The sequence below is a fragment of the Rattus norvegicus genome, chromosome 1, assembly GCF_036323735.1.
Source record: "Rattus norvegicus strain BN/NHsdMcwi chromosome 1, GRCr8, whole genome shotgun sequence".
NCBI classification, from domain to species: domain Eukaryota; kingdom Metazoa; phylum Chordata; class Mammalia; order Rodentia; family Muridae; genus Rattus; species Rattus norvegicus.
Window position 1 is genome coordinate 64,791,285 of NC_086019.1, and position 25,651 is coordinate 64,816,935.

General features: G+C 48.6%; 1 long non-coding RNA gene across 1 annotated transcript; it reads left to right on the plus strand.

Annotated features, from left to right (window-relative positions):
- Positions 1-3,700: 3,700 nt before the first annotated feature.
- Positions 3,701-10,195, plus strand: LOC102550786 (uncharacterized). Its single transcript, XR_350073.5, has 3 exons — positions 3,701-3,781; positions 9,111-9,202; positions 10,060-10,195. It is a non-coding gene; the product is annotated as an uncharacterized LOC102550786 (long non-coding RNA).
- Positions 10,196-25,651: the final 15,456 nt, after the last annotated feature.

Genomic DNA, 25,651 nt, shown 5'->3' on the forward strand with positions numbered 1-25,651 from the left:
GTGAGGCACACACGAACATCTGTGCTGAAGGTGTGGCGTTTCTGTCCACAGAGACATTCTGAAGGCTGAGCTGAGTTCCGTTCACCTTCCCACCCCTTAGCCTGCAACATCTGGCGCTTAGCACTGAATGTGAACTGGCTGCGGCTGCTCCAAATCTGTGGATTCTCGAGAGTGTGGGAACTGGGCAGCTTCACGGATACCCAGGGACACTGTGATGGATGAATAGCTCTCTGTCTCTTAGGGAACAAAAACCGCTTTTGGACAGGAAGCATCATAGTCTGTGGGGCTGGGCAGAGTGGATTCAGGGTCTGGGCTCCACAATCCACCTGTTGTGTTGCGTTTGGGCATATTCCTTGCATTCCAGAACTCTCTCATTTAGATGCGTCTACACACTGTTTTGTAAAGATTGAATGAGATTATTTATACACAAGCCCTTCCTATCTCTGTAGGTGGCAATTACTTGCACCCAATTTTTAAGCCACAACCCCTGGGAATCGGATGAGACCTGTCTTCTCCATTTTGTGTTTCTGTCAACCTCATCGCTTACTATGTCCTGTCAGTTCTAACTCCAAGATATGCCAGGCAGCTTCTGTATCTAATCCTTTGACCTACACTTTTTCTCTGGGAAGAATGGGCCTGTCCCCAAGTCCTCTGAGGAAAGGGGACTCTTCCAGGTCAGCTGCAACCTGTCTCTGTTTCCCTCTTGTCAGTCCCTAGAGCTGGAGCCAGGGTCCACAAGGCTTCCCTTTTGTAACACTTCTTGCACTTGGGATAAAATGTGAGCTCCTTGCGTGGTCTGCTCTGGTCTGCTGTCTCTGTCTGCACACACTGCCCTTCTCTCCTCGAGGCTCTACTTCCCTGACCAGAGAAAGACACCTCCTTGTCCAGCTTCACCAGACAGTTCAGCTCAGGGGGACTCTCTCCCTCCACACTAGCCTTTATTGGCCTCAAGCCTCCCTCCTAGAACTTCATTCTTGTGTCATTAGCCCTTAGCATTATTTAACTTCACATCCATTTATGAAATCATACGGTCCCAGGGTACAGCCCAGGTTTATGCTTCCTGTGCAGATCAAGTGCCTTTGTATACCATGGTGGGATATCCACACCAGAGGTTTCTACAGCTGTACAGTCAATGCTAAGTAATACTTAGGAAGAGTCTCTACTGAACACACACTTTGTCATACACTCAAACTCACTGAAGGAAGAAACAATATGTAGGACCCTGGTGAAGGGAGCATTCATTTAATTCCTGTTGGAAATTCCTTATCTACCTATGGTGATAAATGATTTATACTCATGTGAGAGTGTAATGATACCATGATAAGAGAGAACGGACAGGATATGACCCTATCCAGTGTTGCAACTGCCGTTTGGAGATGACTTCAAGCAAACCCAGGAATGTGGCGGTTACAAAACCCTCTGTGTAAAGACTGAGAACAGCCTTGGATTTTGGTGTCCATAACAGTTCTAGAGCCAAATCCAAAAGCCCCTGAAGGTGACTGTAAGATTTGAACCCAGCCTATGGGCAGACCTGATATTTCAGATGCCTTTCTCTTTCCTTGCCAGAGTGGGTAACTTGGAGAATTCTCTGTGACTTTATGCGATGCTGCCCTCCCCACAGAGATTCGAAGACATGCTATGCCTTTCTACTATGCCACTTGATGATATTTAAGAGATACAAATGGCAAAATAGATGTCTCTCTCATCCTATGTCCTGACACCAGAGCATGGAGGGAAGGGTGCTGAGGGCACCTACCAGCAGGTCACAACTTCAGGGGGATGACCTTAGGGAGATTCCAGGCAACGCTGCATTACTTTCTGTCAGAGGCAACATGAAGACGTGCTGCTGTGAGGAGAGCACACATTTGTCATCCAGGCATCGATAAGGAATTTGTTAGCATTTTTTTCTAGACTCCACCCAACGGTTACCTAGCAACAGCCAGGTAGAGTCTGTCCTGCTATAAAAGGGGTTGTTTGCTCTCTCTCTCTCTCTCTCTCTCTCTCTCTCTCTCTCTGTCTCTCCCCTCACCTGCCCCTCCCCTCCCTCTCTTGCTCTTGCTCTGTCCTCTCCCTTTCTCTTTCTCTACCTCTATTCCCTTCTCACCCCCTTCTCATGTCCCCAATGGCTAGTACCTCAAGGTGGGGGGGAGCCTCAGCACAGGCCTGTCTCGGCACCCCCTTCAGCCACATCCTACTGGGTTTTACAAAACATATCAGAATGTCCAACAGGAATTAAATAAATGCCCCCCTCACCAGGATCCTACACATCGTTTCTTCCTTAAGTGAGTTTGAGTATATAAATTTTGAAAGATACTGTAATGGTTCAAATCTAAAATATTTCTCAAGGTTTATATTAAAGGCTTGGCTTCCAGCAGATGGGGTCTTAGAAGGGGAATGGATCAGGAGTACTCTGACTTCACTAGGGGGTTAATGTATAGATGGATTTACCATTTGCTGGCCTTTGGAGCTGGTGGAAACTGGGAGGTGGTCCTAGTGGGTAGAGGTATGTCACAGGAGCTGGGCCTTTCAAGTGTGTGTCTCAAATACTTGTCACCTTGCCTGCTTCCTGCTGCTCTGCCAGGCCTATCCACCATGATACACAGACCCCAAATCCATGGAATCAGTTGACTGTAGCCCGAAACCTCTGAAACTGTAAGCCGAAATTAATTTTCTCTCTTTGAGGTGATTTTCTTAAGTATTTTGTCACATGGATATAGATCTGAAGAGAAATAGATCTTCCTAAAACAAACAAACAAACAAACAAACAAAAAAACAGATTGAATGCTTGATGTCACAAGAGACAAAGGAGGCACTGACCAGAGACTTCGACTAATAGAGAGATCGCTATTGAACCTTTAAATTCAGGGTGTAGGCAGGCAAAGAGTTATACACAAAGAAGCAGAGGAAGTCAGTAAACATGTTCCCACTTGGCCATCCATTAACCAGTCGATTTCTATGAGATACCGCCTTTTCTTCAAAGCATTAGCTCAAGGAGCAACAGATGTGGATGCTACCCCTGGTTTAGAGAATCCCTGAGGTCTAGCATCCCCCCCGATGGTGGAGGGAGACATAGGACCCAGACTGAACCTTGAGCAAGTGACATGGTGAGAAAGATTTACTGATTGTCACCCTGCAGTGTGAATGCCACACAGGAGTCCTGGTGGGCTTCTGGCTCTCTGGGCTCCCAGCTTCATCCTCCTGCTACACATCTGCCTTGTGGCCTCAGCGGCAGATGGTCTCCTGGGTGTAAGGTGTGAGCATCAGAATGCGAGGGAGAAGCATGTGATGGTCTGCAACAGGACACTGGGGCTGCGGGAGGAATGCTCCCAGCTGTGCCCTTGCAGACCACGGGACAGGGAAGGGTGGGGGAGCCACAGCGTAGGGTCAGGAAGGTCACCCAGAGAGCTGATGTGTGCACAGGGACCCCAGAGCAGCCACTGTCAAAGTGGGTGTAGCAGAGAGCTAGTGACTTTGCTCACCCCTCCACCCCCACCACCCCCACACCCATTTGTTACGTTTTCTTCTGAAAACAAGGAAGAAGTGGTGTGTTAGACTTGACTGATGGAATTCAATTCATATTTATGTTACCAATTTCCATGCCACGGGTGGGGGAGGAGTGTCTCTGTTTACCTGCCAAAGGTCTGTTTACCTGACCTTTATCTCAGCCTCTGGAAACATGTTTCCTAAGTCTGTTAGTAGGCACGAGAAGCTGCCTTCTTCCTGTCCACTGCCAAGAGTATCTGCCTTGCAAAAGGCTTTGGGCCAGATCATCACCTTGCAGGTAAGCAGCCACCATGGGCTCTCACTTCTCTGCCTGCATCCCATTGTGTAAGCCTTGTCTTTTGTTTCCTCCTCGAAGCCTTGTCTGGTCTCAACCACATCCCTGTACCCAGGCACTCTGACACTGATGTGTGGTGGGTGGAAGCAAGTATAGGTGAGAGGCGTGGGAGAGAAAGGGTCAGTGGAAGACCTGGGAGGTGAGCGGTAAGCAGATGCCAGCACACCTTTTAGTTGTCTCTGCTCACAGCACCCATTGGAACCTTAGCGAGGAACCTTCATGGAGCCTCAGAGGGCAGAAGCTTGAACACTGGCCTATCTCATTCCTTGTGTGGCTAGAGATGATGCCATTGAGTAGATGGGAAGTAACTGGGTCCCTCCCTGGCTAAGGATCCTAGCAGATCATTCTGACATATCCCACAATTCCTCAGCAACTTTGTGTAACGGGCATGTGCTAGTGTTGGTTTGTGTGCCTTGTGCTGATACAAGAGGCAGTTGGTATTCTTGTTCTTCAATGAGCATGCAGGTGATTAGCTTCATTGTCAGGAAAGGGGCTCACGGAGTTTTGCAAACACTCCCACTGGAGGTTTTAGCATTCCTCTAAGTCCAGTGAGAACAAATGGTTTCCAAACTAATACAAACCTGCGGCATGATTTTCTAAAAGAATCCTGGGGACTGCAGCATGCCAGCTTGTGATAAAACCCTTTCCTGGTCTGTGTTGACTACAGTCTGGTGCCTTCTGACTCCAGGGCAACTAAACCCTGTGCTGGAGGGATTACCGTTTCCTCCTCCTCCAGAACAGAGGATGTGGAGACATCCTAAAACCCTGTGGCTTGGCTAGTGTTGTTCATGGTGCTTTGTCCTGGATTAACTCTCAGAAGCCAACCTGGAGAGCTTGGGTGGGTGTGGCCTCTTCTCCCTCTGTTCCTCATATACTGTGCCTAAGCCTGTAAACTGAAGGGAGGCCCCACCAGCCTCCCCGGCCCCTCCTCTGTGGGAACAGAGACGTCCTTGCTGGTTAATGAGGTTTTGTTGTTCAGAGCCATCTGCCTGCTTCTTGGGAGCTACAGCGTGTGATTAACGGCTGCTCTGGGGCACCGACCCTGGGCGCCTTACTGCGCAAGGACTTGAGCCCTACACATTTACAACCACCTGTCTGGGGCTCCGTCTCCAGCAGGCAACTGTTACACACCTCTGACAGCCAGCACTGTGTGGCACCGGTTCCACTCCTCTAAGGAGAATCACCTGTGAATTCACTCCCATACTCACTGAGCATCACACAAGTGGGTGTGATGGTCGTCAGGTTCGGTAGAACTTGTCTCTTCCACCCTAAAGCATGTCTTCTTAAGTGTTTGGTTCTATGGCAACGAGGTCCTTCTTAGAGTCCTGACCTTAGGTTGTACTGGCTTCAGACAAGAGAGGCCCAAATGGGAGCAGTGAGATCTTGGTCATTCCTCAGCACAACAAGTCTGTTCAACCCTGAAGATGTGGTAAGCATCATCCACAAATCCAAGAGGTCCTTGGCTTGCCCTCTGTGATTCTCTTCATCCCACTTAGGAAGCTGTCTCTCATAGGAAGCTGGACTTTTCTGGGGTCGGGAAGACATCCTTCCTCACATCCTCTGTGAGTTTTGCTCCATACATGACTTAGCTCTCTATGGGAGTAGGCACTAGCAAGGATGTCCTATTCAACCTCTGAAAATGCTACTCGCAATGCCTGGCTCTGGATCCCTTGAATGACTTCCTTGATACTAACTTCTGACTGTGTATGAGGGTCCTGAACATAAAACATAAAAACACCGGAACAGAACAAGTCTGGGCTCCTAGGCATACAGCAGTCTCACCCAGAGGTTGTGTTTAACTTCTGAAGCCAGAAAAAGGGTCACTCAATTCGTAGTTTCTTGCAGTCTTTAATGAGAAGGTTTTTAGAATGGGAAATTAGAACTAACAACAAAAATACAGAGTATTAGTACAAGAACCCTTGATGCAAATACCCGTCACAGCCCCGTGTTCCCAATAGAAACAACCAATCACAGCCATATGTCCTTCATAGAAACTTCTGTTCAAACTTAGATCACCCAAAAAGAAACAGTCCCACTACCCCACAGCTTCTAAAATGGAAACTCCTAGTTCACCATCTACATGCCCAAGCATACCTATGTACTTCCTAAGTCAACGTCCTAGTTACTTTTCTATTGCTGCAATAAATACCATGACCAGAGTAACATATAAAAGAACATGGTTAATCAATTATGGTTTCAGAGGGTTAGAGTCCATCGGAGCAAAGGCGTGTTGACAGGAATAGCTGAGAGCTCACAACTTGGTCCACAAGTAGGAGACAGAGATAGAAGTAGGAATAGCAGGAGGCTTTTGGAGCCACAAAACCCATTCTGTGACACAATTCCTCCAACAAGGCCACACTTCCTAATCTTCCCCCAAACTGTTCCACCAATGAAGATCAAGAATTCAAACACGTGAGCCTATGGGAGACCATTCTCGTTCAAATAACCCCAATCAGCCAATAAAAAGCCTCTTTCAATAGCTCTGGCCCTCCCGAGAATGGCTGTCAGTAGCCTGGATCCCAGCAAGGGACAACTCACTGGATCATCCAGTAGGAAGTGTTTGGTCTAAAAATACTTATTGTCAACCCTGAATTCTCCAGCAAGAACTACTTGTCATTAGATGCTTATCCTCCAACAACCCTCATTATTACCCTTGGATGGATGGCCTCTCAGGAACTTCTAACAATCCCTGGGTCAGTCAGGGTCTCCAGAGAGTCTGCAGCCATAGCAGACATGGCGCTAGAAAGAAGACTTGCTGGGGCATTTGGTTCGTGTGGGCAGAAGCTGAGAAGTCCTACCTTAGGCTTTCTGTCAGCCATAAAACCAGGGCAACTAGTAAGACTGCCTCAATCCAAGACTGACGACCACAGAACCAAGCCTGGAAGCTAAGAACAATACTGGCATACTGGTTCCAAAGGTGGGCAGCATGGAGTCTGAAGAGGAAGAGGGGAGGAGGTGCTCTAGTTCTAGAAAGAGGATAAAGCCCTCTGCCTCTGCCTTTTTGTTCTGCCCAGTCCCAGATCCATTGGATGGAGCCATCCGGGGTGAGGGCCAATGGTCCCCATTCATTCACCATCACCATAAGGTTCTCCCAGGAACACTCTCATAGTCAACTCAATGCTCCAGACTATCTTGTTTCCCTTTAGTAGGAGATGGGTAGTTCAGTGCCAACTGAAATATTTAAGGTGATTAACATAGTGACTGAGGATAAACAATGCTTTGTCAGCTTCCTGTGTATGCCTGAACCCAACTTCATCATCGCAAACCAAAAGAAACTACTCTCATTAACCTACATTCCCTAATAAGGACTGCCTGGAGCTTCCCAGTCATCCTTCGCAAAAGCTGGGCCCTGGCTGCTGGTCGATGGATACTTTGGGCAAAGGCTCCTCCATGGACCTCTGCATCTGGGAGCCTGAAGCAGGTTCATTCTTGACATTCACCCTGATCACGACTTGCAGCACTGTAGAATCTCCACCCAATGACTGGGAGAGTGTGGGATTCTGTCTTGCCCTGTGTTGTCTCTGTGACCCTGATCATGGGTGGCCAATGCCTTGGGGCTATTCTGGACAAGAGGGTAGACTATGCCATCTGCTCCTAAGAATGTCTAGAGGCCTCCTGTGTAGCTGCCTCAACATTATTGGTAGTTTGAGTTCTGAGCCCTGCCACACACAGGCTGGAAACATGTGTTATACTTGCAGCAGGACCTGTGTCTGTTATAGTAGACATCCTGGAGAGGGATGGCTTCCACAGTCAATAGTGTAAGAGTTACTACCAAGAAAGCATATTTTCTTCCGTTCTGTCCCTAGCACACATTTCAGAGGTGTGAAAACATGAGCCTGCTATATTCTCACACAGTTTGCTGGAGGTTGCTACCCCGAAGCCCAAACCCTTTACGGCTGAAATCTTCCTGCCTCCCCATGTAGGTGTGAATAGTCTTGAGAGTTACACTGGTCTGCTTGACTCTGAGAGGGATGGGAAGTCAGATCCAAAATCCTCTGTAACATATTTTGAGATTTAAAATGCTACCAGAAAGTTGTTCTTAGTCATTGCTACTCCTTGAAGTCAACCCAGGCACATTGGTCCCATAGGGTAGCAGGTGAGCCAGTCATCATCATTGGTGTGTGGAGATCAGTAGCTTCTTACCACATACGAGCTGAGATCTCAGAACCTCCTCTTCGTCTCTCTTCTTATTCTCCTTGCTGAAACCATGGTGACCCTTGTAATAAAATTTAAGAAAGCCCACTCACTGACGTCAACAAAAGAGAAGCATTTGTTCAAATCTTACAAAGTAATGATTGTGAGAAATGTGGGCCTCCTAGAGGGCCTGGGCTGTTCTACTTTAATCGTTGGATTCAAGGCTCTCCTGGAGTCTGCAGCCTCAAGGAGATGGAGTGGGGAGAGCATGTGGAAGATAACGTGCTGCCGACTCTGGTCTCAGAAAGCAGTGAGCCTCAGAGACTGTTGCAGAAGGGACAAAGCTGAGACCCTCTATAGGACTGGAGCACCACATCCATTCTTCAAGGAACTCTGAATATAGTGTCTCTGTGGGGAGCAGGCTGCAAGGCCTCTGTCATGAGCTTCGTGCTCATCCTGGGAGATCTGTACACCATTCAATGCATGGATAGATCTGGGACCTTGTCTGTGGGAGTAGTGGACTGTCACGCACCAGACATTATTGATGTAGTTGAGCTTTGCCTTTGCCTGAGTTGTGACCCTGGACTAGGTCATTATTTCTAGGGTGTGGTCTGGGATGAGGATGGTGTGGCGCCTAGGATACTTAGGGTCCGATGACAGGCAAAACAGAGAAACAATGGAAATTAATATGAGGTTTTCTGAATGCCAGGCTGCATGCTGGATGCTGGAAAGTCTGGTTCTTTTTAAGCTAGAACAACCCTAGGGGAAGTATTCTTATTGCACAGTGGGCAGCCTGTGTACACAGCATCTCCGTGGTATTGCACAGAGCCTCAGGTATAGTTCAGTATTGGTCCTCGATACCCAGGTTGTCAGCTCTCAGCACAGGTCGTTCTCATTCACCCAGTGCATCCTAAAGACCCATTTCACCTTCTGTTTCTGCATGGGCCATATCCCAGGTTCCCAAAGTCTGTCGGCTGCAGAGCCTCACCTCCCACATTGCTCTCTGAGTCCTGGGAATGGCAGTCTAGCTTTATAAATAAAAACCCTGTCCTGGGTCTTGGGAAGCCCCATATGCCTGGCCCTCCCTTCCCTTCCATTCTCCCTTGACTTTTCCTTCTACCTGTCATCCCTATTCCAGAACCTGCTTCACTGGGAAAGATGCCGGGCAGCCTTGGGGGAGCCGTAGGTGGGAGCATCAGCAAAGGCCATAGGAAATGTTCTCTCAAGAAGGTGAGTTTAGGGTTCCTTTGCCTTCTGGGAAAACAAGTGTTTCCAATTCTGAGACAATGAGTGGAATCAAATGACACATCAGCACTCCACAGTGTCTGAGGACAATTAAGCTCTGGTGACCACACCAGAGCCAGCAGTGTGGCTTCAGAACACAGAGAGGCATGGAGGAGCCAAGGCCACAGGCAGGTCTACAGGATATGGCTGCTGCTTTTCAGACTCTGACCTTCTTGTCTCACGGACAAGGACACCAGGTGATCACAATCCCCAGGCTGGGGCCAGGAGGATAATGAGGTTCTGGAGGCCCCGTGCATGGGCAGCAGGTGGGGCCATTGTTCCCTCAAACCAGAATACTTTCAAGCAACATGTGGCCACACAAAGGCACTGACACAAAGGCTTTGTCCCAGGCTCTCTGGGCTGCGCCTAGGCCCGGGAACCTGAATCAAGGTGTATGAGTCCTGAGGAAGAGGACCAAGCAATAGACAGAAGGATAGAAAGACATCTGCCAGGAAGCCCCTAGGCACACGAGACACAGAATACAGGGTCATACCAGAAGCATATTTCAGAAGGGCCATAGAGCACTTATGCTGGTGACGGGGTACCCTGGTCAGTGACGGACGTGGAGGTGCCCAAGTTGCTGTGTGGTATGGTTGTACTTCTCTTGGTTATACTGGCACGTTCTTGCTGTTGGATGGCATGTTGTATGTATGTGGGGGGGTGGCAGGAGATGTGATTATGTGTGTCTGTTTTGTCTGCCATAAGTAAGACTAACTAATGCCTATAATCACAGCTCTCCAAGGGTGTACCTGGGGACCATTCATCTAGTGACAGGCACCTAATCTCTCTCTCCATGCTACCAGGGCCACAGAGAAAAAGAAGAGCTTAGCTGCTTTCCAGACTGTCCTGGCTATGAGGACCCGTGAGTCCCCAACTCTGCCATCTATCTTGTCAAGTTTAATGAAGCCGCTTCCTAACATCCTTACCTGCTGTTTGTAGAAAAGGCTACCGAATCCCTCTCTCTACCATGAACTTAGCTCTTGATGTACTTTAACTGACGTAAAACAGTAACACAGAAGCACTGGATGTGTGGTCAGGGGAAGAAGGCGGTCCGACTGTGATGCCGGAATTCAGAGAATTAACCAGAGAGATGGCCGTCCCCGGAGGGCCTGTGTTCTCTCGGTCCTATCATGTTGCACGGCCACCACCACTAGCAGTACTTCACACGTTCTTTGTATCACCTGTGTTCAGAGGTAGAGCAGTGACTTCTGGCCACCATGCATGAAAAGCAACCGAATCAAAATCCAGACAGCAACAATCTCCTGGGAGATGTCCTGTCACATGTTTTTGAAACAGTTTCACTCTCGAGCCTGTGCGCATCCGAAGTCTCCCAGATGCTGAGGTTCCAGACATGTGTTACCACATTCAGCTGAGTGTTAGATTGTGTTGTTGTTCTGAGTTTCTAGGGACTCTTTATCACAGAAGTGATAGCTTGGTCAGGGAGGATCGGACGGAACACGGTCCCAGAGAAGAAAGACCCAATCCCAAGGCCGTGAGCACTCAACAAAGTGTAGGTTCCCTCGGCATCCATTTCTGTGACTTGCAAAAATTCTAGGCCTTGGTCTCTGAATGGGTGACTGGGCCTTAGAGTTGACATTTCTGAAAGATTAAACATCTGTTGGCCCTCAAAACCCATTTGTCTTGCACACTTAGCTTTTATGGCATCTTACTCCCAAGAGCAACATGTTACAAGCCCTGTGGCAGGAGGGAGAAGATAGGCCATGCATGTCCCTTCTCATTCTGTGCTTCATTGAATAGGGATTTTTATGCCAGTATGTCTACATCACAACTGGGCTTATGCATGGTGTGTACATGAACAGATTCATACAACTACACACACCCAGATATCCCATGCACACTGGAAACCTTTCCTGGGTAGCTTTGCTCAGTAGAAGCTACAGATGAGGGCAAATACTGCGGAGGACCTCCCTGCAGGTGCTGGGAATCCCCCTGCCTCCTACCCCAACCTCCATGTTGGCCTAGGTATGTGTGGAGAAGAAACTGCATCTGTCTGGCTTGGTCAGGAAAGCAGAGGCCATGTACTCTTCAGGCAAACAACAGAGTCCATCAAATAGAGCGAGAAGATTCTCAAACCAGAAATCTTCAGAGAGGGTCCATTGGCCTCTAAACAGCATCGTGCTGTCTGGAAAGAGAGATCCCTTAGAGATGATCCCTCTCAGCCAGAGCTTTGCGGGACACAGCCAGCCTTTTTATTCTCTCTAATGACTACCGACACCACCTTTTCCAGAAAGGAAGCAGAATCTGAGGAGACCAACGTAGACCAGTCATGAGCTCCGGTGCCTTCAAGCTCAGGGATTGGATCAGTCTGAGGGTCTAAGGTTCCACCCACTTCCTCGCCGGCTGAGGGGAGGTCCAATTCAGGTCTAGTCACTAATGGCCTGCACACTGGAACCAGAAGCCTTTGGGGGGCAGGTGTGGGGGCAGGGGGGATACGACTGCCATTTCCTCTGAGCTCTCCCCTGGTCTCCCCTGAACATAATTCCTGAGCAGTGACCTCCAGCAGAGTGTGAGGTGACTTCCTTCCAAGCAATGACAGAGGGGAACGACAGAGGAATACCCAGGCTTTTTGGTTCTGGGGGTCACAACGCCCCCAAACAATCTGCACGTGGCTCTCGAGAGCTCAAGGACCAGTTTAAGGTAGGTTTCAACCTCAAATTCTAAGTATGCCTGATCTTCTGACCTTCCCTCCACCCCGCCCCCAGAAAATTCCAATCGTGGGGAAGATAATGAGGCCCCCAAGTTACTCCTAACAGGACCCAGGCTAGACGCCCACCCGGTTACACCCACCTGGCTCAGAGATCTGAGGCAGGCGAGGCCCTGAAAGGCCGTGGTCTATAGAAGCAGTTTTCTCTCCCAAGACATCACGCCCTGTGGTACCCATACACTGATGCTGTCATAGTAGAAACATGGAACCCCCAAATTCTCCAGAAAGAAGAAGAACGGGTGCCACCGCACCCTTTTTACCTTGATTTCTCTATCTGGGAAGTGGGCCCCAAGGCCTTCAACTGCCTTTAGGGATATCTGTGGGCTAACCAGTTTCTACAAAGCTCTTTGAGGTTCTGGGTGAGAGGCGGTAGAGTCGGCCATCAGTTTGTTGTGGACCCTTATGTTGTCTGGGTATCATGTCCTCCCTAGAACTCATGTGGTCTCTTCCTGTAAGCTGCTGTGGGAGAGTTACCAGAAGGGAGGCTCCTTGTGACTTCACTGTGGTGCCTGCTGAGGTCCGAGGGCTCAGTTGCCCACCCATCCAGGAAAGCCTAACATTCAGGTAGATTCATCTGTTAATAGGTTATGGTCAGGCAGCCTTTGTCTACCTAGTCTGTCACTCACAATGAACAGCATGACTTACAGCTGGTGTGAGCGCTACCATCCCCTCCATGGCCCCGAAGCTGCTTTTTTTTTTTTTCTGTTTGCTTTGCTGATTGTGAATACTTCCTTCAGAAGAGGAAAATGCTGGCTGTGCCCTTTTGGGTGTGGAGGTGCCTGGAAACGCTGGGCTGTGAATAGGCAGATGACGTGGCGTGGGCTTGCAAAGGTTCAGGATGTGTAATGAGTGACACGCTGCCCTGGAGGCAGTCCTGTTAGCATGTGTGTCGGAAATGGCGATTAACCCCGAGAGCCTAATTCTGCCCTTCCTCCCCCTCCTTCTTCCTTTCATTCAGTAAACATTTAAAAGTGGTGCTGTGTCAGGCACTGTTCCAGGGTCTGGAAAGGACCAAGAGGAAGGGAAAGATCTCGGCTAGAGGTGAGTATGGAGGGAAAGTCAGTGTAGAGGGACAAGAACGAAGGTGTGTCACAGGTGCCCTGGAGAGCTTTTGGGTCCCACAAGGAAAAGTATAAGAAGGTTCCAGAAAGAAGTAAGGCTCAGGTGGAGTGAGCACAGAAGGTGTCTGAAGGAAAACAGACCCAAGTAAAGTGGTTTAGACTTGGGTTATCCCTTTCCTGGCACCACAGTGTTTTAGACAGAAGCATGGTCGCAGTGTCCTCTTAATGAGGTCAGTTCAAAACCAGGACAGGGCCCAGGAAGAAGGGGTGGCTGTCACAGCTGCCTGTGGCTGGCAAAGGCCATGGACCCAGATATCTTTTTGTGTGCTCCATGGGGAGCAGTCTCAAGCAGGCAGCAGGCCCTTTTGAAGATCATGGACCCCACTGTGAAGATGGTTTTCAGTGCAGTCAACATAGTGATCCTGAGAATCCAGGCCTGTGGATACTTGCAGGGAAGTTGAAGTTCAGTGAACTGGTGAATGAACGCCGTGTTGGAATCCAGGAAAGCTGGGGAAGAAACAGAGGTAACCTCGGTTAAGCCCAAGGTTTCCCTTAGCCACCCTTCCACTCAAGGAAAAGTGGCTCCTACTTGGTGACGGTACCTTCTTGAGAGACACAAAGATGATTAATTAATGGAAATTAACTTTATGAATAATAAATACTCAGTCGGATGAAGTAGCATTTCCATCTGTCAGATCTTCTGCTGTAGCCATTTAACTACAGCTGGAGCGCCAGGAAAACCATCAACAGAAAAAAAAAACCCACATCATGTTGCGTTCCGTTTAAAGTTGTATCAAAGGCTCACTAAGCAAGTGGAGGCATGAAAAGCAGCCAAACCCAGAAATGTGGCCTTGAAGCCCTGCCTCACCTGCTGTCCCACATGCAGCTGGTGGCTCACTCTGAACTCTGCACTGGTCTATTGTCAGTCAAATCCGAACATGTCAAAATGAGTCTTTCCATTTACATTCTACTCACAAGGAAATGATGGGCGTCCTTTTTACTGTGCAAACAGCATGCATGTTTTCTCGGTACCTCAGTAGCATAGCCTCCGGGTGTAGACAAGCTACAGTCAGTCATGTTTGTTGTAGAGTGACAGACACTGTGGAGTTGGTGTATACTCTGGGGAAGGCTCTCTTCTGCTCCTCAAGGGGGATCAACACATTATGTCAGACCCTACAGTGGCCTTGAAGCTTCCTTTCAGTCTCCTTGCCTTTCCGCAGTGCGTGTGGAAGAGGCACACGATCTGTAGTTTCATCGTGTGAACGTGAGACAAGGGAATTGTGAAGGTTCTTCTCTCTCATCTTGAAAGGTCGTCTCAGTGTTCTGCCTTCCACGCCTGCTGTTTAAGTTCATACTCACCAGTACTAGGTGGTCTCACTGGTTCTGGACAACTGGAAAGATCAGTGAAATAAAATAGGAAGTATTTTGTAACTGAGTGAAAAAAAAACTTGTAATTGTTTCACAAGTTCAAAACAACCATCACTGAAGACTTTCTGGGATAAACATAGGACCCTCCTTTTTCTATAAGCTCTATTCGGAGCTGCAGAGGTGTCTTAACGTCACTGGGGAGACAGATATTCCAAGATTTCTGGTCTTCAGTCTGTGTGTGGGGCCGTGGACATGCTCTTATACGGGCTGCATCAGTCTTCACCGATAGGATGGCTAAAGGATGAAGTAACAGGCCCCACAAGTGTCTAAGATGAATCTCTCTGTGTGTCTCTGTCTCTGTCTCTGTCTCTCTGTCTGTCTCTCTGTCTCACTCTTTCACACCACACACACACACACACACACACACACACACACACACACGTATGCGCGCACACACACACAAGCCTGTCACACATTCAGGCCCTTGTAAATGAGTTCCAGAACTCTTCTCCACTAAGCCAAAGGACGGTGGTTGTCTGGGTTCCAGTTTCTCAGGAATAGCTTCTCACTGAAGAGTCTCAACACTCACGGCAAGCTGGAGAGAGATTTCCTTTTTTGAATTCCTGGCCAGCACTAAAACCTCAGATCACATAGCTCTGCCTATTTCACACATAACCCTTCGCAGACATAGCCTATGCTCATATAGCCTGTCAACACAGGCCATACACACACACACACACACACACACACACACACACACACAGAGAGAGAGAGAGAGAGAGCGAGAGGCTCTTACACATACAACACAAGTCTTCTCTCTCTTTCACACACACACACACACACATAGAGCCCATCATAAGCATAGCCCTATCATATACAGGCCCATTCACACTAACACACAGCCCCGTCACACATATAGCCATACCACAACCCCAACACACAGACCCACTTGCTATTTCCACTCCAGCCTGCATGGTTTTGAAGAAATCCCCAGGGAACAGGGCCAAATACACAGGCATCTGAGAGCGAGTGGGGGAGGGGTCAGGGAGGGTGACAGCTGGTGAGTTGTGGCCACCTCTGTGTAAGCCATCAGCCCCAGGTGGGAGGTAAATCAGCAGTCCCTAGGTCAGATGGCACAGTCCATGTTCCCAGGATTGGCTGCTCTCACCCCAGGAAGGTAAGCAAACCCTGCATGTGTTGTCTTCACTCAAAGGGCCCTGGGGGGGAGAAGAGGACGCAGGGCTGACCGCCCGGGGTGGCAACAGGACACCATGCAGAAGGAGCCGGCCAGCACAGCTGAGTCCAGCAGGGATTTAGATCAAAGGCTGGCAGCTGTGCTACAGTGGGGAGGGCCAGGAGGGAGCCTCTTGGGGCGCCGAGGGGGCGCCCGGCCCAAGCAGTGTCCACCCTTCTGAGTTTGGCTGTTTGAAAGCTCTTTGTGTGTGGCACCATGGGGATCCATGGTCTTTCCATGCCTCTCAATGGACCATCTATCCTGAAAACGTACCTGGGATCCTATGGCCCCTGCGTGACAGAGAAAGGTCATACTTTCTTGTGGGCGATCGATGCTCTCTGGAGACAGCTGAAGTCCTTCCAATCCTGCACCACTCATGGCTCAGAACCGGTTTCTGAATTCTGCTAATGGGAAAATATGAAGCTCCCAACACCGTCTACCCTAAACTGAGAGCCAGGCACATAGGACAAGGTCTGTACGATGGTGCCCAGGGGCAGCTACATCTTCTGCTCTGCTCTGACCCAGTTCTACAACCTTGTATGAGCCGGGGAGTTGGAAAGTCTCCCTGTGCTGTGCAAGAATTAAGTAAGGTCATGTGTCCACACAGAGCTTCTGGGCTGCAGACTGGAGAGGTGGCAGCTGAGGCTTCTGTAAGGGCCATGAGGCCTGAGTCATGGACCCATGGGGCAACAGCTGTCTCACACCATGTGGGAGGGACACTTAGAGACACTTTAGACTGTGTCCTCTCGGACATAAAAGCCTATTGAGGTGAGAGTAAAAAATGAGAGGTGGTGGGTGTCTGTTTGAGGGAAACACTCCTGTGCCAGAGTCACCCTCAGCCACATAGAAAGCAGGTGGGTCCCAATGATGTGGAAATGGGACCTGGGGTCTGGGGAACCTTCATGCCACTGTGACGCTCCCATCATGGGTAAAAAAACTACAGCCTAGTGAATCATGGTCCACCTGCACCTTTCAACACCATAGAGACATGTGGCTTGGGTCTCACCCTGGCTTCCCTTTCCAAAGAGAAAAAAAAAGCCAGGCTAGAAATAGCTCCTCGGGGGCTGTCTGGGGATGGTGGAGTTAAGAACATGGCAAATAGAAAAGAGGAAAGGGAGAGCTAAATATTAGGAGATGAGGAAGGGCTGAATGCAGGTAACGAACAAGAGTTGTAGACGAGGTGTGAGTGTGGTGGGAAGCACATAAAAATAAACTCGCTACTGAAAGTCCGTGTCGAGCCAGTGTGAACTTCTGCACCCCCTTCTGAAATCTGTTCTGACCAGATAGAAGTTTGCTGACTGGTATTGCTTTGGGGTCAGGATATTTTCAGCATACACTTTTTTTTTAAACTTGCAATATTTTTATAATAGTTTTTTTTTGTTTTTGTTTTTTTTTAAGAAATGAAGGTTGTGCATTCAGTTAAGGAGCTGACCTAGACTCTCCTTAGAAAGCAAGGTAGCTTGCTAGTGTGGTAGCTTATGCCTATAATCCTAATGCCTAGGGGGCAGAGACAAAAGGATGATTGTGAATTTGAAGTCAGTCTGGCTAAAGGGTGATCCGAATTTCTCGATTTTTTGCTCAAGAAAAAAGGAGAAATACAAAAGAAAACAAGATGCGTTTTGCAGACAACAACATAAAAGGACCACGTTGGCTGTTAGTTGGTACTTCCCAACAGCCTTTTCTGGGAATGACACCAGAGACCACTTAGACCAGGAACCATGCACACCAGACTCTGCTGGTCTCCGCAGAGGAGTTAAGGCTCCACAATTCACCATCTCTGAAAATTTCCCAGAAGCCCTTGACAGCACGAGGCACACACCTGGGCATGTTTCCAGCTTACACCTGCTGAGAGAAGCCACACGGTAAGCCGTTTGAACAATGTCCAGCAGGGAAGCAGCAGAGAAACCCAAGAGGTAGAGTTTCAAGCGGTCCATGGAGGATGCTCAGGACAAGCCATTGCCCTTCAGAGGTCATAAGCCTTGGAGCCAGCATGACAGAGTCTCATCCCTCTGCTTCCATTGAACCTGGTCCAGGTCTCAGTGTACCTGGTTGCTGAGCCGCGTGAAGCTCTCTCTTCTTCGGCTTTCTGGCTTAGGTTATCGAGCCCGTAGTTGGTTTCTACACATTGATTGCAGGCAGAAACCAAGGGATCAGTGTGGGTCATAGCATCCTATCTAGCAAGATTTCAGGCTCGAATAAATAATATCTGGCCTCGACTTTTGAACTTCAAATCCTCATGCTCAAGGCTAGGGAGATAGATAATTTGAGAATCAGAGTATGACGCGTATTACACACACACACACACACACACACACACACACACACACACACACATACACGTGCACACATACACATACAAACTGAGAATAAGTAAATAACAGAAAGCCTCCTGGTCATGATCAGGAGGTGACACCTCAATCACCAGGACCACTCTCCAAGCCTCCTGGTGAGATTCATGCAGGCCACTGAGGCCCCACTCTGAGCTCTGCCAGCACATTTCCTGTTCATCCAGAGCTCTCCACAGAGGCCTGTCTCCATTCAGTGATGTCTGTTACTTCTGAGCCTTCCAGAAGTGTGTGAAGAGACCTGCAGTCACCCTGTTGCAGAGGACACCTAGACTAAATCTCGGTAGACTCAGGTCAAGTAAAGCTGGATCCTACTCCCACAAGAGTGGCTGCTATTACTGACCAATGACGGGTAGTTCCTGCAAGCTCTCTTATTCTCAGCGTCCTCATCTGAATGTGACTCTCTCCACCCTCACATGCACATAACTGGGATGGCTGTCAGTGGCTGTCACTGTCATCAATGCTAATGTCCGACCACTAGAGCTGTGAGCAGTTGATATACTAAGGCAGACATGAGAGCTCACTCACCTCAGGCTGCTGGAAGGCAACTGTCCTTCCCTAAGACTTGACCTCCACACTCACCAGACACAAGTGAAAAGACCTTTTGTGGCCCCCCGTGACCCGGTGACACTAGGGCAACACGTGTCCCTGGCATTCTGCAGTATAAACATCCAGGCTTGAGCTCCTCCCTGCATACCACCCACATATCCCTTAGCTTGCAGACTGGCCTGCACCACTCCTGCTACGCCATTTAGATCAGGACCTTTGGCTGAACACTGCCTCGGGCTTCTTTTGGGTAGGGTAGAAACCAGGCATTAGACTGCAGCTCTGTGAGCCTACATGTGTAGTGAGGAGCTTGCTGAGGTCACACGTGGGACAGGCTACTGAACTTCAGCCTAAGTGCTGTGGCGTCGACCTTGTGTTCTAAGAATGTCACAGTTACAGTCATTCAGGGGAAGCAAAGGCTCAAAGAAAACAAAACAACAAAACAGACAAAGACAGTCTGAGCCTGTGACACATAGCTTGGCGGGAAGGGGAGCTTAGGTGTTTATTTTATCTCAGGACGCATCAAAATGCCTTCCTCTCACCTATACATAGGGGGCAAAATCCTAGTCTTTAGACCGGATAGTTGTTGAAAGAGAGAGCAAGCGCATGAGTCTTTCTCTTAGCCTGAGAAGTAAAACCTGTACTTCACAAGTCCCTGCCCAGCCACCCCATGACTCTCTCCTTTTGCCCACACTGGGCAGGATCTGCATCGCAGCTGGGATTCGTGTAGCCGGTAGGTATGAGAAAGAAGAGCTCTCTTTCTTAACCATCGATACCTGCAGCACAAGAACCCCAGAAGGAGACATTGGGGATGAGCTCTAGAAGAGGTTGTACCTACCTTCTGTGGTGACATTTAGCAGGTTGTCAAGAACACATCAGGGAAGCACCTATGTGGACCATTACCTCATTTCCCTATGAAGAGATGTGGGAGCTGTGGACAGAGCACCAGACCAGCCGTTTCCATGGCAGCCCGAGGCCTGGGGAGGACTGACAAAGACAGCATTGATGAAGGAGGCAGCTTCGGGAGGGAAGGCCAGAAAGCTCCTTCCAAAGGCAGCCAAGCCCTAAGTTACAGCTTTGCTCTGATCCAGGGCAGCCCCAGGCCTGAGACCATAGCTCTAAATGCTGAGGCCACCAAGGCACCAGGGCCCTATGCCATGCATTGGAACCATGGCCCTGTGCCATCCACTGGCCCAGGTCTTTTGTTTGTATCACCTGCTCTTCTCAGCTGGCTGTACACAGAGGTCTCTTTAGCTCCACACGGGTAGTGTGGCTTAAAGAAGAGGGCAAATTAGGGAGCCAAGAAGCTCATGCATGACCTGACACACAGGCTGTCCTCACTCCCAGAGAGGCCCTGGAACCAGACGTCAATACACGGCAACAACACAAGAGCTGAACAGCTTACAGCATCCTCAGGATCCAGACCCTTGCCAGCTACTGAGATCAACAGGGTTCCACAGTCATGGGATCTCACAGGCTTGGAGTTCCCATAGTCCTGGGGCCCTTTGTCTTGGGGTTCCCACAGTCCTGGATTTTTATAATCCTGGAGTTCCATAGTCCAGGAGTCTGGCAGCCCTGAAGTCCAATAGTCCTTGGGATCTTCAGTGTCGATCTCTTATTCAAAATCTGTCCATTGGGCCATGATGGCCCTTACCTCTGAGTGGCCCTCCCCACATCAGTTTACTCTCAGTGTCCCTGACATGAGCAGATTCTTTGGATGTCACTAGTATCACATCCTCTCCAGATATGGCATGCTAACCACAGGACCAATTCTGCCAGGGCATGGGCTACTCTCTTCTGGAATACTATCACCAAACTGAAGGCTACTCCCCTCAGCGCAGGACGCCAGATCCATGGCTGGCATTTCTGTCAGGTTCGAATGACCTACATCCACCAGCTTTCTTACTGGTTCAGGATTCACCCTGTTAAGGGAACAAAGGAGGTGAATGCCCTGTGTTTAGAGGCTCTCTGTCTACCTAGCTACATGGGCACTTGGAAGAAGCAAGACTCCTGGTCTCAGGAGCAACCTGGTGAGCTGGGAAGAATTGAGGGGCTGTGGGATACTCTGTATGATATAGAATTCACAGTTCTCACTGACTTTCCTGCCTTGTTGGTCAAAAGCCATCTTGAGACATCCAGAGTGACCATCATCAGAGCAATCCACACCCTTCTAGTTGATGAGTGGCATGCTCAAAGTTGGATTACTCACAGGCTGTGGGATGCAAGGCAAATAGGACATTATACAGGGCCTGGGCGAGCTGATCTGAGGATGCTGTGCTGGTCCAGTTTTGTCTAGAGTCAGCCCTTACCCTATGCAAGGTGAGCACATCTTGCCTGCATACATCGTCTTTCTTTTCCTCAGTCAAAGTAAATGAATAAATACCTGTATGGCCCTCTCTACTCCTTCACAGCCCAGACTGATTGGGACCCCCTTCCTGGCTCTGTAGGAGAGGGAAGCCAACAAGATGAGATCTGGCAGTTGAGACCAACTCCCAACGGCACCTTTTCAAATGGAGAAAAGTTGGTTGACCAATAGATACTTCCTTTGTGACAGAGCTGTCTGCTACTACCTTTTCCAGAGAGGGTGTGTATGTCAAGCTCCTGCCCACATGGACTCTGAGGGCAAAATGGCAATTTCTCAGGTTAGCCTAGGTCAGAAGGGCACTGTGCTCAAGGTCATAGAAACTATGCTGAGCTCAGCTAATTTGCCAGTGGGAGCTACAAACCCAGAGAGAGCCAAGCCACGGTCTACCAATGGCTTCTATCCTTCTACCTGAGTAGAGAACCAAGAAGCCATCCAGGCTACACAGCAGAAGCAGAGTGTGAGAGTGTCCCGTAGCACTGGCTTAGCTGGGGTTGTAGCAAAGAAGCTGGGCCTGTGAGGAGATTAGACCAGGGACAGGCACCCCCTGTATTCCTAAAGAATCAGCCCGTTATGTGGAACCTCCTAACGAGTCTCTCCAGAGCCTCTCCATACTTCCTAAACTCCTGGCAGCAGCAGCCTCTCATAGCCCCTGAGGAGCTCTGCACCACGAGCACAAACTGAATTCTGTGGGTGGACTGCTGGTGGACAGAGGTCTCCTACAGAGCCTGGAAAAATGCCCTCCTTTGGAGTAGCATGCTGAAGTGCATTGAGTTTTATTTATGTTGTGGCATTAAAAACAGATGAGACATCAATTGATCCATTGAGGGTTCCTTTGGGGGTTACAGACAAAGTAATCTGGAAAAAAAAACTTTTCAATGCTTTTTAATTAAAGCTCCAGATGGTGGTAAAAGATGTGTTAAAGGGATTCTGTATAAATCAAAAGAAATAACAACAAAAAAACAAAACAACAACAACCACAAAAGAAACGCAAGGACAAATGTGAGTCAAGACTCATTTACCCAGCTGGCTCTAAGGCAAAGAGCGTGGGCTGTGCAGCCAGCAGCCCAGACGCATGCCCCGCGTCTGGCTGCATCTTGCCGTGATGTGGGAAGCTTCGCGAGCATCTGCCTTCTTTGCAAAACAGGAGCCACATCTTTTTACAAGGGTATTAGTACATTCAAGAGAGAACGCCTATCTTAAAAAGAAAACTTTTTAGACACCACCAGGCTGGAAAATGTGTAAGACCGTGGCGTGGAATATGTGTTCAATAAATGTTACTGGTTTCCGCGATTCTACGGCAAGTGCGTGCTCTTTTAAACATTACAGAATGCCTGTCTCATAAAAATAAATACATAAATACAGGATTCAGCAGAACTGTAGATTACAAAACCAACACACAAACATGAGCGATTTCTATGCGGTAGACAAGGAAACCCCCAAAAGGAGTTTAAAACATTTATGTTCAACAGAATTCAAATGGAATAAGGTACCTAAAGAAGACTTATCAGAACAATTGAAAGACTTGGGCTTGAAAACTATAAAAATGTTCCTTAAAGAAACAGGAGAAGGTACAAATGACAGACCCTCGGTGCTCATAAATCACGATACTCAGTGCTGTATGCCCACACTGCCTGAAGCGGTCCTGGTTCCTTATCGAAACCCTGGCAACATTTGTATTTAAAACTATGCTAATCAGAATCAGAAATGTAGTTCTGTAGAGTCGATCAAACAAAGACAGAGATAAACCTTGCTTGTATGACCAAATGATTTCCATAAGGGCACAAGGACGGACTGCTCAGTGGAAGAATGGGTGGTCTTTTCAACCAATGGGGAGGAACGGGTAGTCTCTTCAACCAATGGGGACAGGGAGGTGGATACGCACGCGCGAAAAGCGGATACAGCCGCGCTGAAGCAATGCAGGCAAGTAAGTCAATGGATCACAGACCTTCATCAATGATCCAAAGTTTGCACAGTACAAGGAATAATTTCTCACAAAATAATTTAAATGTCCTCTCACAAGGGAGAACAGTCGGGTCTTGATAGCAAGAGTTTCCTACACCTGACAACAAAGCACAGAGCAGAGTTGAAAATGGATGAAGGGAGCAGATGAGGTGCAAAATCTCTGTGCATCTAAGGCAAAGTCAACGGAGCACGAGAAAGCGCCTGAAAGCCGTGTGGCTGACCAGCAGTTATGTTTAAACAAACAAACAAAAGCAAAACAAATAAACAAACAAAACTCTTGCCACTTGACAAGGAAAAACGAATAGCTCGAACAAGGCATTCAGTAGCCCAGGTGGGTTCAGTCAGTGAGAGTCACCCGCTATTCCCATGCCTGAGTCAAGGCTAAACATTTCACAGCGGAAACCTCACTGCGTGTCATCGATGGGCCTAGTGTTTGTGAGCTGCTACTTCTGCCCCTGAAGCATTCTGCATTTAAGAAGGTGAAGAGACAGGTGTGGATTCATAAATGGAGTGGCCAGGTGCTCCTGACACCCATGTCTGCAGATACTGTGGACTGTGAACCTGTTGTCTGGTTAGCCGCTGTTCTTCCCTCTGTGTGCTGGGTGATTCAGCTGTGACAGGTAAACAGACGTCTTGAAGTGACTCCTACAAATGCTACCTCTGGATCCAGCGCAGACGCATAGGGGCCAGGCTTCTTCAGACCTACCTTCCTCCTTGTACTCAAGATCTGCCCTGCTACAGTTACAGCATAGACCCGGACTCTGAAACGTTCAGTCATCTCCAGACTCTGAGTTTAGAAACACCATCCCTGCTTTATGGACCAAGGATACGTCTCAGAGGGAGAGACTATGACGGGGCAGAGAAAGTTACCTTTGCTTTATGTCTAGACCCTGAGCAGGTGAATGCAGGAAACCTACAAACTTGAGCACTCCATGTTGCAGGAAAGCAGACACAGTTGTGTTTTCTACAAACTCTGCTTGTCCCTTACAGCATCATGAGAATCATAGAGCCCAGCTAGCCCTTAGCCGGGGCCGGGCCTGACTTCTTTTGACCCCTGTAGGGGAGATATTCTCTCTCTCTCTCTCTCTCTCTCTCTCTCTCTCTCTCTCTCTCTCTCTCTCTGTGTGTGTGTGTGTGTGTGTGTGTGTGTGTGTGTGTGTGTGTGTGTGTGTGTTCCTCACTTCCTACCTCTCTCCTCCTGGAAATAGGGTCTCACTATGTCCTAGAATTCACTAGGTAGACCAGATTGGCCTCAAACTCACAAAGATTCCCCTGCCTCAGCTTCCTGAGTCATGGGATTAGAGGTGTGCACCACCACACCCAGCCCAAGAGGCATTTTCTTCAGACTGCATCTCTCTCACTGCCTGAACAACCCACAATGCAGCTGGTCACTTGTCTGTCTGAAAGTGAGGTATGGCCCAAATCAGATTCTCTGGGAACCTTCTGTGATGCACAAGATGGCCAGGAAAGAGCGCTGCTTGAATTTGGGTGTCTTGTCCATCAGAGGCTACATTCCCATATGGGTGAACTAAGGAGAAATCAGTTTGCCTCGCCTCTATAAAGACTTTATAAATCAAATGCCCTTTTAGAGCTTATTTCTTTCAGCAGATTTTACTGCTGATGTGGGGATTCAGCAATGACTGAGGTGGAGTATTTCCTTCCCTGGGCCAAGACAGATACAGAACAGGGTGGTCACAGCTGCAGGCCACCAGCCTTGAGTGCCATGACCACAGATAAGGCTGAAACGTTACCTTGAATAGACACGCAGTCAAGGGATTTGAGTGGCAGGAGCCACTTAGTGTCCTGGAAAAACAGCTGTGTCTGGCATGGACCCCTAGGAGTGGGCCGAGGTGCTCTCAGCTTGCCTCCTGTGTGGCTGTCTCTGTCCGGAGTGGACGAACTCTTCCCATCTGCAGAAGTCACCAGCTGTGCAGCCTCCACAGAGTTAATTGGTGACAGACGAACTCAGACATTGTGACTTTTCAAAGTGTTTTAACTGGAAACCCAAACTGAATTTGGAAAAAGAAACTTAAGCTAAGAGAAGTCCCAGAAGCTCGTTGGTTGGTGGAAGCTGTTGTTTGGAGCAGCCAGGGCCGGCCGAGTGGGCTGAGGGCTGAGCTGCCTTCTGTGTTTAGGTTCTGTGGCTCACAGTGTGGCCTCATAGGCACCCGAGGGAAAGGCAGAGAGCACCCCTGTGTCACCTCTGGTGCCTGCTGCTTTTGATTGTTCTGTTTGACATTACAATTTGTGTATTTTCTAAAAATCTTACTGTGTGTTTTAAAATTATTTTCGAATGTGTTCAAAGAATAAGCATAGACCTTTAATTTTTTTAGGTTAGACCTGTGTGTGTGTGTGTGTGTGTGTGTGTGTGTGTGTGTGTGTGTGTGTGTGCATGCTAAGAATTTAGCAGGCATCCAGCCGTTTTCCTCTACATGCCTACCTAAAATTCTTTAATTTCCTTAACAGGGTAAGGTCAAGCCTGATTCTAGAGTTGTTTTCTTTTAGTTTTTGTGTTCTACCTACAGCTTATAAAAAACAAAACAGAAAAAAAAAAGCCATTCTTGTTCTGAAGAGGTCAAGAGGGCTTGGATGTTTACAGACCCCTGCAAAACGGCCTAGAAGAGAGCAGTTCTGTGTCCTTACGTTAAAAGTACTTGGAATCACTGTAGTGGCTTGGACATCCTTGCCCCTTCGATTTACAGCCTAAGACACAGGAAACAAAGGACCAGTCTCCTTTTGGGATGTCTCAGTAACACAGCAGAACATCTCCCAGCTTCACTCTCATGGGA